A 13,136-nucleotide genomic window follows, 5' to 3' on the forward strand; every position below is an offset into this window, starting at 1 on the left:
TCTATTTTTTTTTAGATAGAAAATAGGGAATAAGAAGTAGTGGGGTGGGTAGAAGGAAAAGAGAGAACAAAAAAACAAAAAAAAAGAAAAAAGTTACATATCTATTACATTGCACCATTCACTCTAATACATGTCTTAGTATTCTGCTAATCAGCTCTCTATTTGCAAATTTTTCCATTTGTCTTCTATAGTGTCCATAAAGGACCACTTCTTAGTTGAAAATTAAATTTCTCCAAACTTATCTTGTATCCATTTGTGAAAAGGCTCCCAAATGTCGTTATAGGTTGTAATGTCTGATTCTTTCAATAAACTCGACAATTTGTCCATTTCAGCCGTCTCAAGTATTTTTTCGACCAGGTTTTCTTGTGTTGGGATAGTTGTCATCTTCCAAATTCTCGCATATGCAATCCTAGCTGTTGTAATTATATTCAACATCAAATGCTTTTGCTCTTTGTTGACCGGGACTGATAAGTGGTTTAATAAAAAAATTTCTGGTTTCAAGGGTAGTGGAGTCATGAGTATCTGTTGTAACATTGTATGCACCATCTTCCAGAACTCCACTGCTTTTTTGCATGTCCACCACATACAGTAATAAGATCCTGGTATCTTCACACACTTCCAGCAATTATTTGATATATTTAGGCGAGATTTAGCTAGCCTAACTGGGGTTAGGTGCCACCTATAAAACATTTTATATACATTATCCTTCAATGAGGCCGATTTTGTCATCTTTAAATTACTTTTCCACATTTGTGACCATTGCTCTAAATCTATTGTGTGTCCCACATTCTCGGCCCATTTTATCATAGTATCTTTGACCTCCTCCCCCTGTAATTTTGCCTCTATAAGTATAGCATATATTTTCTTTATCATTTTAATATTGGTACCACATAGTATCACATCAATGTTTTCATCCTTTTCGTAAAAGCCCACTATTTTTATCTTTTTTGTATCAGATCTCTCAAGTCTAAGCAGGAGTTAGTGCTGGTTCATCTTCGTTCTTTTGTGCCTCCACACATGGGGACTGCGCAGGCGCAGGCCAGCCGCCGGAGAATTTTCTAGAGCTTCCATGGCTCCGAAGGGGCCGTTTGTCGCGCGCCTCAGCGACCGTTTTCCCGCCCAAACGGTCACGTGATCCTCCAGCGACCAACGGCCCCTTCCCTCAGTTCTCTTCTTGCCGCCGCTTGGAGAGAACGTGAGCTTCGTTGTTCTGTGCTTTTTTGTGCTTCGTGCTTTATTCTGACTGATTGCTTGGCTTTTGACTTCGGACTTCGTGACCTCGACTATTCTTCGGATCTCGTTTTGGACTTTGTTGTGGACTCGGTAATTTGACTCGGACTGTTATTGACCTTCCTTTCGCGTGCCCCTGAAGATGGCCTCAAAGGCTCTCTTCAAGTATTGCCTCCAATGCCACACGAAAATGGCCAAGACCGATGGCCATGAACTGTGCCTGTTTTGTTTGGGGGAGACCCATAATGTGTCGGCCTGTAAGATTTGCCAGGGCTTCACCAGCAAGGCCCGGCAGGAGCGCAAGGCCCGACTGAACTCCTCCCTGTGGCAGAAGGTCATGTCCGGAGGCGCTCCGTTGCCCTCCCCCAAGGCCGGCCCTAGCCCCTCTGCCGAACGGCATTCCAGAGCTGGCTCAGTGGCCTCCGCGAGGTCGGGGTCGAAACCGCGTCCCCCGAGTACCTCGGCGTCGAGAGCGGCCTCTCCAGCGCAGGGACCGGTGCGGCCGCCCCATAGCGCGTCTTCTACCAGGTCGGATCCGAGACCAGCTTCGGAACCGAGGATCCTGGTACCGAGTCCCCGGTCGGAACCGACGACCGGTTCGATCCCGATCAAGGCGAAGAGGTCGAAGCCGAGGTCCCCTTCGAAGGCGAGGAGCGCGTCGGTTCCGAGGTCTTCTTCGGAACCAGCGAAGAAGAAGAAGAAGACCAAGCATCATCGGTCGCCGCGTCCCGCTCCTCAGGAGGAGGTCATCGTGCTTCCTCACACGCCTTCCCCTCACCTGGGCTCCCCTGAGCCAGAAGGCATCTCCGTGCCAGTGCCGGATCCAATGGCCTTCGAGACGGTGCCCGCGGAATTCTCGTCGGGGCCGGAGCCGAGCCCGCGCCGTCGGAGCCGACCATCGCTTGCCCTTCGGTCGCCGAGGCTGGAACCGAGCCCGTCTCCTCGTCGGAGCCGTCCGTCGCCTGTCCGTCCGTCTCCACCTCCGGTCGGTCGTGAGCGGCATGGTTCCGGGGACAGTGTCCGATCAGTCCGGTCCACTGCGTCCCGGCATCGACAGGCTTCCTACCTCCCCTCGCCATACCGTTGCCAATGGGAGGGGGCACCTGCGGGCTTCTCCGTGTCGGAACCGAGGCCTTCGACATCGAGGTCGGCGTGGGCTCCCCCTCCGCTCCAGGTTCCGGAATCCCAGCTCGGTTCCGATGAGGAGGATGTGGAGAGCTTTGGCGGCTACCAGTCGGAGTCCTGGTCCGAACCATCGCCAGCTGAGGAGCTAGTGCCATCTGCGGACTCCCCATTCGAGGACCTCCGCATCTACGCCGACCAGATGGCAAGGATGGCCCAGGCTCTAGAGATGGATATCTCTTCAGCAGTCCCCCAGACCAAGGACAAGCTCCTCAAACGTATTTACGGGGATAATCCGGCGTACGTTGGGTTTCCAATGCTCGAGGGTATTGAGGAAATCGTGGAGAAGGTATGGCAGGTGCCCTGTGATCAGCCTCCAACATCCAAGAGGATTGAGCAGCTCTACAAGATCAAGCAGGGCACCTGGCCGGCATTGGTGAAGCACCCTCCACCTTCCTCCTTAGTCACGGAGGAATTCAACCCCCGACGGTCGGGTCACTCTTCGGTGCCTGCCGATAAGGAGGGCAAGAAGCTGGATGCCATGGGCAGACGCCAGTACATTGTCTCTTCACTGGGTCTGAGGATCGCCAACTACCGGACCATCATGGCAGGGTACCAGCTGTACCTCTGGGAGAAGTTGGCATCCTATACCCGAGACCTCCCGCCTGAGCAGAAGGCTGTGGTGTCCCTCCTGCAAACAGAGGCTGTCCGGCTGTCTAAACAGCAAATGAATGCTGGGAGCCACGCTGCTGACACTGCTGCTAGAGGGATGGCTTCGGCGGTGGTCCTCAGGCGCCACTCCTGGTTGCGGTCTACGGCCCTGTCCCAAGAGGTGCGTTCCAGGGTGGAGAGCATGCCCTTTGAAGGGGACTCGCTGTTCTCCAAGTCCACCGACGAGACCCTGAAAAAGAAAAAGGAGGACAGGCAGACGGCACGGTCCTTGGGTCTGGCTCCTGCGGACAAGCCCTCCTCCAGGCCACGGTACGCTCCCCGGTCCGGCCCTTACCACTACCAGGGCAGATACCAACAGCAGCGGCCAGGCTACCATCAGTATCCTGCCTACCAGCAGCGGCCTTACCCTCCCGCACAACAGCAAAGGAGGCGTCGGCCCTTCAAGCCTCGTCCGGCACAACAACCGGCCCAGCAGAGAGATCAGCAGGGCGCCGGGAGGCAGTATTGACAGGTCGCGCCAGCCGTATCCCCGAACTTTTCGGACAGACTGAGTCCACTCCTCTCTGAGTGGGAGTCAATAACATCTGACTCATGGGTCTTAACTATTGTTGAACTGGGATACGGGCTGGAGTTCGTTGAGCTGCCTAGATGCAGTTCACCCCTGGCAGCTGTCAATAACACTATGGCCGAGCTGGATGCGGAGATCGTGTCGCTCTTGGCCAAGGGTGCTGTGGAAGAATTGCCCTTTGAGGACTCTGTAAAGGGCTTCTTTTCTAGGTTCTTCCTGGTCCCTAAGAAGGATGGGGGCTTACGTCCCATTTTAGATCTGAGGGGCCTTAATGCCTTCCTCAAGGTGACCAAATTCAAAATGGTTACGTTGGCGGCTGTGATCGCCTTGCTGAAACAGGGAGATTGGTTTGCGGTTCTTGACTTAAAAGACGCATACTTTCACGTGGGCATACGGAAGGAGCACAGGAAGTACCTGAGCTTTGTTTACCGGCAAAGGGTTTTCCGGTATAAGGTGCTCCCCTTTGGCCTGTCCACTGCCCCACGAGTGTTCACTAAATGTGTGGCCCCTGTGGTTTCCTTCCTACGGGAAGAAGGCTGTACCATCTTTCCGTACCTCGATGACTGGCTCATCGTGGCTGAATCGGAGTCTAGGCTGGTGCAGGACATTGGCTTGGTACTTAGCACTTGCCAACGCCTGGGGCTCCTGGTGAACGTGGAGAAATCCAAGCTGGTGCCCAACTGCAAGGTGTCCTACATTGGTGCACTTTTAGACTCTGTGGAGGGTAAGGCCCTGCTCCCCTTGGAGAGGGCTCGGTCCCTAAGGGGTCTAGTGTCCATGTTTAAAAGGAACCGGTTCCAGTCTGTGCGCACTATCCAGTGCTTACTAGGGCATATGGCAGCGGCCACCTCTGTGGTGCCTTTCGCTAGGCTGTGTATGCGCCCTCTCCAGAACTGGTTTGTGCGGAGGTACGATGCTCTACTGCACCCTCCGTCCCTCAAATTCTCTATCCCGAGGGTCATCCTCTCCTCCTTGGACTGGTGGCTGTCTGATGACAACTTGTTTAGAGGGACCCCTTTTGGGTATCAACACCATGACATCACGGTTACCACTGATGCCTCTCTATTGGGATGGGGGGCTTACTGTGGTGATGTGTCTGTGCAAGATGTCTGGTCTGACAGGGAAAGGACCCTCCATATCAATGTGCTTGAACTAAGGGCCATTCGTTTCGCACTTGTGTCTCTTACAGCACTGCTGAGAAATCGTCAGGTCTTGGTGCAGACGGACAACACGACTGCCATGTACTACGTGAATCAGCAGGGGGGCACAGTGTCCATGGCCCTGTGCCGGGAAGCCACACTCACTTGGCAGTGGGCTATCAAGAACGGCGTGTCGCTCCGTGCTATACACGTGGCTGGGTCAGACAATGCCCGGGCAGACGCCCTCAGCAGGGTCCCTTTGCTGGACCACGAGTGGGAACTGAACGTAGAGTGCGTTGGGCCGATCTTCCAGATGTGGGGTCATCCAGTGATAGACGTGTTCGCCACTGCGGCGACCACCAAGGCCCACACGTTCTGTTCCAGGGCAGGGAGCGACCCCCTCTCTATTGGGGATGCCTTCCAGTTTACGTGGACGCAGGGCTTGCACTACATGTTTCCTCCGTTCCCCTTGATTCCCAGGGTCCTGTGCAAGATAGAGGAGGACGGGACGGACTGCATCCTGGTGGCCCCCTTCTGGCCACGGCAGGTTTGGTTCCCGAAGCTCCTGCGGATGTCCCAACGGACATATGTGAGTCTGCCCCCTCGGCAAGACCTTCTCCTAAACGGGAGCCTAGTCCACCACGATCCCAGGAAGCTGCACCTAACGGCTTGGCGGATCGTTCCTCCCCTGTAGGCTTTACTGACGAGGTACAGAGGGTCCTCCTGAATGCCCGTCGGCCATCCACTAGGCGCGCTTATGCGGCCAAGTGGCGCAGGTTTGAGCTCTGGGCACTTGCCAGAGGAGTGGTGCCTGACAGCAGTCCCTTGGGGGTTGTATTCGAGTATTTGTGCCACTTGCGTGGCCTGGGCTTGAAGGTGTCCTCCCTCAAGGTACACTTGGCAGCGATATCAGCTGCTCACGCCCGAGTTGAGGGTGCTACGGTGTTTTCTCACCCACATTCCCGCCAGTTCCTTAAGGGCATGTACAATCTTTACCCACCTGTGTCGGCGCCACTGCCTCAGTGGTCGCTGTCCTTGGTGCTCTCACGTCTCATGTTGCCTCCATTTGAACCTATGGCTACATGCCCCTTGGATATGCTATCCTACAAGGTAGCATTCTTGGTGGCCGTCACATCGGCCAGAAGGGTCAGTGAGCTGTCTGCACTGCGGTCTGACCCTCCCTTTCTTGTGTTTCATCCCAACAAGGTGGTCCTGCGTCCCTGCCTCGGGTTCCTGCCCAAGGTGGTGTCCGCCTTCCACCTCTCGCAGGATATCTCACTGCCTGCATTCTTTCCTCAACCCTCCTCTAAGGGGGAAAAGGCCCTCCATTCCCTAGACTTGAAGAGGGCCCTAGCCTATTACCTGGATAGGACGAAGGGATTCCGCTCCAGTCCTCACCTGTTTGTATGTTTTGGGGCCAAGGACAAGGGTAACAGGGCTTCCTCACAGACCCTGTCTAGGTGGATTGTGACGGCCATTAGCAAGGCCTATTCCCTGGCAGGGGTGGCTTGCCCGCTTCATGTCAGAGCCCACTCCACGCGGTCCCAAGCATCCTCTTCGGCACTCCTCAGGGGGGTGCCCCTGGTTAACATTTGTAAAGCAGCCACATGGTCCTCTGCAGACACCTTTGTCAGGCATTACGCCGTTGATGTCAGTGCGGAGCAGGATGTATCTGTGGCCAAGGCTGTCTTACACTCCCTTTTTTCCTGAGGGAGTTTTGGAATGACTTTCTTGGCGTACCTGTTGGGTACCCTTGAGTGAAAGTGTATATATGTACCTGGGGGTGTGTATATATGTAAATATTGAGTATTTATGTGTCCTTACACAGTATTTTTACATAGATGTATATATGCATATCTATTTATTGTTGTTCTTGTTTGCTTAATAAAATTGTGTTGGACTTCACCCCCGCCTTCCTTATTGTGTGAAGCTTGGTACACTCCCATGTGTGGAGGCACAGAAGAACGAAGATGAAAACAGGGTTAACATACCTGTAACTTATGTTCATCGAGTTCTTCTGTGCTGACACACAACCCTCCCTCCTACCCCGCTGTGAACTCCAATGCACGATGATGTGATGGCTGTAACGGAAATTGGTGTTTTTAAGGTGTTATGGCTGAAGTGTGTTGGTCAAGCGGCGGCAAGGGAGAACTGAGGGAAGGGGCCGTTGGTCGCTGGAGGATCACGTGACCGTTTGGGCGGGAAAACGGTCGCTGAGGCGCGCGACAAACGGCCCCTTCGGAGCCATGGAAGCTCTAGAAAATTCTCCGGCGGCTGGCCTGCGCCTGCGCAGTCCCCATGTGTGTCAGCACAGAAGAACTCGATGAACATAAGTTACAGGTATGTTAACCCTGTTTTTTTCCCACTTTAGTCCAAGGACTAACAGTGCTTCACAAACATTGTTTCCTCTCACAGAGGATCCTCTGGCTGACCCTCTCTGGTCTAAAGCCAGGCTCCCACTCCCTTCCACTCTCTTGTTTCCTCTCCAGCTCCAACCGACAGCTTCCCCAACATTCCATCCCCAACTGCCATTTCAGGCTAGCCACATTGGGGGGCGGGGAGGAAACATGTCAATCATAGCTCACTGACTGGAAATCTCAGCATCTGAAGCTGAGTCTGTCACAGTCTCTCATAATAAAGGTTCATTGTTCAGTGGGTGAAAATTCACCAAGCAGTAATTTACCACAGTGTGCATTTAAACTAAGGGTGTGGAAAACAAAACAAATAAGCTGGAAATACACCCAGAACTCGGTGGTTCAGTTCGTTAAAGCAGCTTCATGAATGGTGAAACAAATTCAAGTAATGAAGCTGTAATGATGCACCCCCACCAAAAAAAGTGTGTTGTGGTTTGGTTCTTACTGTGCAACAGCAGTGCAGGCAGGCAGCGGCTGGACCAGCAGTGGCAGGCAGCAGCATCTGTAACTGTTTTCCTTCATGGCAACCAACCAATTAGATCCCAAGGGAAGAAACTGAGCCTTAGTGTTGCATAACTTCACTGAGGGATAGGAAAGAGAATGGAACGGATGATCTAATGGAGAGCATTGAGCAAGTAAATGAGAAAACACAGGGGGGGGGGTTGTGGTGTAGAAAAGACAGGAGAAGCTAAGCCAGGGAGCTCACACCATCAGCTCCTGAAGCCAAGGACCTGAGAGAAATCAGCTGTGGCAGCTTCCCTGGAGCTCCAGGGAAATCCAGAACTCCTGATAGACAACCAGTAGCTTGACACATTCTTTAAAGTCCATTTAAATTTAAGAAGTAAACCGTCCTAACAGGAAGGCAGCATAGCATTTGCAATTTTTGAAGAGAAACGTAAAGAAGGATGGAGGTATTTTGCTAAATAGAGGGGGGGGGGGGCTAGTCTAAGGATATCCTTGCATGATATTGTCAGGCTCCTTGAAAGCACAGAGGGAGAATATAATGAATATTAAATATTAAGAGAAGAATCATGAAATGGCTGCAGAAAGTGACAGGATGGCGAGGCAAAGGTTTAAGAAGAGCAGAGCTTATGACAAGGGGAGCCATGCAGAGGGAGTCTGAAGTGGCTAGAGAAAGGAGAGAGAAGCTGGGAGGAAAAAGCAACTGGACAGGGCTGGCAGCTTTTACATCTATCTGCAGCTATGTGTTTAACACCTGTTTGATCTGCAAACATTAACAGTCAAGCATACACTGCACAATTAGTTGGCTCCAAGCTCAGCTTCCATCAGTGGAGAGGGAAGGGCAGTTTTGCAAGCTTTACCCCAATTGCAGATCCTCCAACTCACCCCTCCTGCTATTCTTGAGGATCCCTTGTCCCCAGGGACACTATTTTTGGGGAGGAGACAGCAGGAGTAGGCAGCAGGAAGAGGAGAAAGTGCTTTTTTGTTGATGGAAGTGCTTTCCATTAGCAGAAACCCAACTTTGGAGCCAATCCATTATCACCTGTCTGTTGTTGAAGATCACACTGTGGAAAAGGGCATAGAGGCTAGCTGGCAACACTTACAGTTTCTTCTATGTTCTAAAGGAAAAAGCCACCTTCAAGCTGTTTTCATCCTGCCCCAATTTACAGGTATGCTTACTTTTCCCCAGTAGGGGTAAAAGCTGCTAGTGTACATCTTTTTCAGTGGGATAATAGCAGGAGAGGAAATTCCACAAGGAAAAACAGTCCTTTAAATAAACACAAGAAATCTTAACATGCAGTCGAACTTTTAGCAAGAAAGAAGTTATATTACAAGGGCATAGCTAAGAGAAAGAGGAATTTTCATCCTCTTTGAAAAATGCCAAGGATGCTGGTGGCAATGTGGTCTGCGTTCCATTAGTGTGAGAGGCATCTCATACTTACTCACATCCGTTCATTAACCTCTAGTGTTCTTCCCAGGGTTACAGCATGTGGACTAAACAATTCCTGCCTTACGTCCCCAAGAGCAGGTTGTAGATTTGTCCTTGAATTTGTTGGGGTGGGGATGGGGGATGTGACAGAAATATCCTTTTATTGCTGATCATATTATTCATCTAAAGTTCTCAGAGAAGAGTAGATTGAGTTTTTTCTCCAGCAGAGAGATTCTCCCCAGCTTGGAATGATGCATTGTACCACTTTAATCAGAGAGTGAATGGAACATCTCTTCGGCCAATTTCATTCTTCACAAGAGAGGAAGGACAAAGAAAGAGAGGGAGTGGGTGGAACACTGATGGGTGTTAGCAGAAGAAGAGGCTTATTGGATTGTGGTGTGGCGTGTCCTCCCTCCTTATAGGAATGCAAAATGCCAACAGTCTCCTATGATCTCTCTTCCTGTTTGCACTTCCTAGCAAGGCTAGAATGTGGGCATCTTAAATGATGATGTGTAATTTAGAGAATTGAGAAACAACTACATTGTGCCTCTTGGTTTTTTCTCGTCTTTCAAGTATGCTGTTTCCACAGTGGTGACAAATACAGAGGGGAAAGGAAGAGGGAATCTGGCAAGGCATAGCCTGTTACTGAATGACAACGAATGCAGCACTAGCCCTAAACATTTTCCTTTGCATTTAGTCACCCAAATCCAGGTATAGGATGCTCCAGGACTTCCTCTTACAGCCAACTTCCATAAAGAAGAACACTCTGGTTTAAATTCAGATCACCAAGGATGTTTTTTAGGAGCATCCACCCAATATCATCCCCTAATCATCCGATTCCTGTGCCTTTCCTAGCTTTGCTATGGTCTTTTCCAAACCTAAGCAGATATGATCTTTGTGGAAAGGTGTATATTTTTGCAGATCCCACCCACATCAGCACCATTTTCCTTGTCTCAGCTTCCCCACAGTTGCCATTTACTTCCCATCATTAGAGGATTTTTCAGACTTTTTAAAAAAAAATCAATGTGCCATTAAAGCATTCCTCCTTATACCTCTGCAATGAAACAGGCTAGGGATTTTTAAAAATTGAAAGTTGGGAATTCAGAGAAGCTGGTAGATAGATATTTACAGTTTCTATCATGATAATGTCAATGGCTCCCTTTTTAAAAAAGCACAAAAAAGTCCTCTGGTGGTGTGTGTGTGGGCGGGGAGAATGGTGGCTGCAGGAAAATGCAGGGAAAACTGCGGCATGGATGCTCTGTTGTTAGGTACTGTGAATGCTGGGGCTGCCAGCTCTGGCTTGGGGAATTCCTGGAGATTTGAAGGTGGTGCCTAGGGAGGGTGGAGTTTGGGGAGGAGGCAGAGCTCAGCAAAATATGATGCCTCCGTGTTTATTCTCCCAAGCTGCCATTTACTACCGGTGAATTCATCTTTCTAGTCAGGAGATCAGTTACAATTCTGGGAGAACGCCAAGCCATGCCTTGAAGCTGGAAACCCTAGTGAATGTCCCTGTATTCACAGTGGCAATGAAAGCTACACAGAGAATTGTCATGTGTAGAAGCAGTCATAGTTGGAAACAGAGAGTCTTAAGTTGAAATCCTTGAGTTGAAACCCTTGTTCCAACTGTTCGGCTCCTCCGAAAAGGAGAACAAGAGATTGCCACACTCCTGCTTACCGTTACAACACTGGGACTTACCGCCTTCCTTGAGTACTTGTGAATAATTCAGTGTCTTGAGTTTCCCAGCTCCTTTCAAGTTTTATTTCTTAAAGATATATTGAGAGCTACGCGGGATTCTCCAGTGTGTGATCAGTCAAGTATGGGATTAAGAACAAAGGACCCTTCTTTTTGGAGACTGTATTTTCAACACTGAGGGATTCCTCTGCAGACATCGGTCCATTCTATGAGCAGAACCACAAGTGACAAAAGGCACAGATTGGACACTTGTCAGCTTCCCTCAAGTTTTGATGGGAAATGTAGGCATCCTGGTCTTGCAGCTTCGCTCTCTGACTGCTGTCCAATGGACTTTTCAACTGTCACTTGTCCAACATTCCACCAAGCTGCCTACATTTCCCATCAAAACTTGAGAGAAGCTGACAAGTGTCCAACCTGTGCCTTTTGTCACTTGTGGTTCTGCTCCTTATACATTCAGAACAGATGTACCTATCTTCTTGCTTGACGGACATATGAATTGGTATATTTATATATGTATTGTATACTAGTATTAGAATATTCATTTCCTTGCACTTAGCACTTAGCATATAAAATAAATATTTACATAATAGATGCGCTGCAAGTTATTTGTTCCCAAGTGTGTTTGTTGTTGATACATTGTGGGTTTACCTTGGGACGCCTCTTTGTTGTTTGTGAAATATAAATCCCAGCTTGCCTAGCCCTAGCAGCCATTTCCCCAGAGACTTTTGGTTGCTTTTGGTTTGGATCAAACTCCAACCTTTAAAACAGTGTGTGGGGTAGTGCAAATCATCTCCCGTGTGTTGCAGGAGGAGAGTCTCCATCCCCAAGCTTTAACTAGCTAAGAAAAGATGTGGAGGGGAGGGTTAAGGGCTTTTTGTATTACTGGCAATTCCATGTGTCTGCCAAGGATCGTCCCATATTATCTGATCACACCTGGGCAGATGGCATGGAATCTTCAGTATTATTTGTACCCATATCCTTCACAGACAGAGGACTGATGCTCAGAGAGAGAGAGAGAGAGAGAGAGAGAGAGAGAGAGAGAGAGAGAGAGAGAGAGAGAGAGAGAGATGTTTAAGGCTACCTAGAGAGCTTGTGGTGGAACTAGTAGCCTCTCAAGTAACAGCTCATTCTCTTAGCCATTGTTATCTTGCACAGTGGTTTTCAAGGGTTGGTTCAGTTATTTTACACTTGCTTTTGAGAGCTTCTCTTGGAAGTGGATCAGAAATGTACAGAGTAAAAAGTGAACAAACTACAGTGCTTTTTGCCTGATCCACAACCCCATTTCTGCTGAAGTACTGGGCTTCTAGATGGTAAAGCACCATTGAAAGCAATTGGATTAAATTGGTTTAACGCAGGGACTCCAATTTAGCTGGAATGATGGTGGGTTCATTTGCCTCCAAAATCGCTGCAATGAAAAACAGTTTCAGTTTTGTGTGGGACCCACATATTCCACAGTGGTTGAAAATCAGCGCTTTGTTTCATTCTTAATCCACATCTGCCCTTATATGAAGTCTTAAGCTTTAATTTAACTTAGCATCTCCTCAAGAGGATTGTTTGCTTCCTGAAAAATCAATAGCTCTCCCTCCCCCCTACAAAACATTGACTCAGATTTTCATCATTTTAAAAAAAATCTCCCATTTCCCCTCATCCTTTTTACATTTAGATAAATGAAGGCTCCTTTCCAGCATATTCCCCTGAGCTCCTGCAATACACGTCTGCTAACTGATGGAAAGGTTAAACTATAACAAGGTGGAGGGGGGAGATAAATTTGCAAAATCTGAATTATAGAGGGAATAAAACAAGCCAACAGTTGGCAGCTAGCACAGCTAGGGGAGACTGAACCATTCTTGTGTGAAATGCTGGGGATGGGTGAAGGAGAAATGCTGTATGAACACAAGCAATGGCTGGATTTGCATAATCATTTTTCTGATGTATTCTCTGCCCAATGTGCCTGAATGCTAAATGATAGCTTATTTAGGAATCTAAACTTTTCATATGTCTTAGTAAATTGATTACAACATGGCCAACATTAGAAACAAGTCTGGATTTTTTGTGAGACTTCAGTGCACAATAGATTGTCCTGAATCAACCCTGGCGATCAACGGGGTGACAGATGTCGCAGCCAGATCGCCCTCACATTGTGATATCCGCTCCATTTATCTAGAACCTTTGCTTCATAATCATGAAGGTCAGTCGGACGACAGTAAGACACGCCTTTTACTATCCACACATAACACTGGGATCATTGAGTCTGTGGCTAAATTTTTTTGTTGTGCATCAAAGAGGAGAGGAATGGTTTAAGTGATGGGGCAAGGGATTTTTTTGTCTCTTTGCTGACTGTGCTGTTATGCCAATAAAGGGATTCGATTCGATTCGAATAGATTGTCCCTGCCATGTTGATCCCAGA

The sequence above is a fragment of the Eublepharis macularius genome, chromosome 11 (genome assembly GCF_028583425.1).
Source record: "Eublepharis macularius isolate TG4126 chromosome 11, MPM_Emac_v1.0, whole genome shotgun sequence".
In the NCBI taxonomy this organism is placed as follows: domain Eukaryota; kingdom Metazoa; phylum Chordata; class Lepidosauria; order Squamata; family Eublepharidae; genus Eublepharis; species Eublepharis macularius.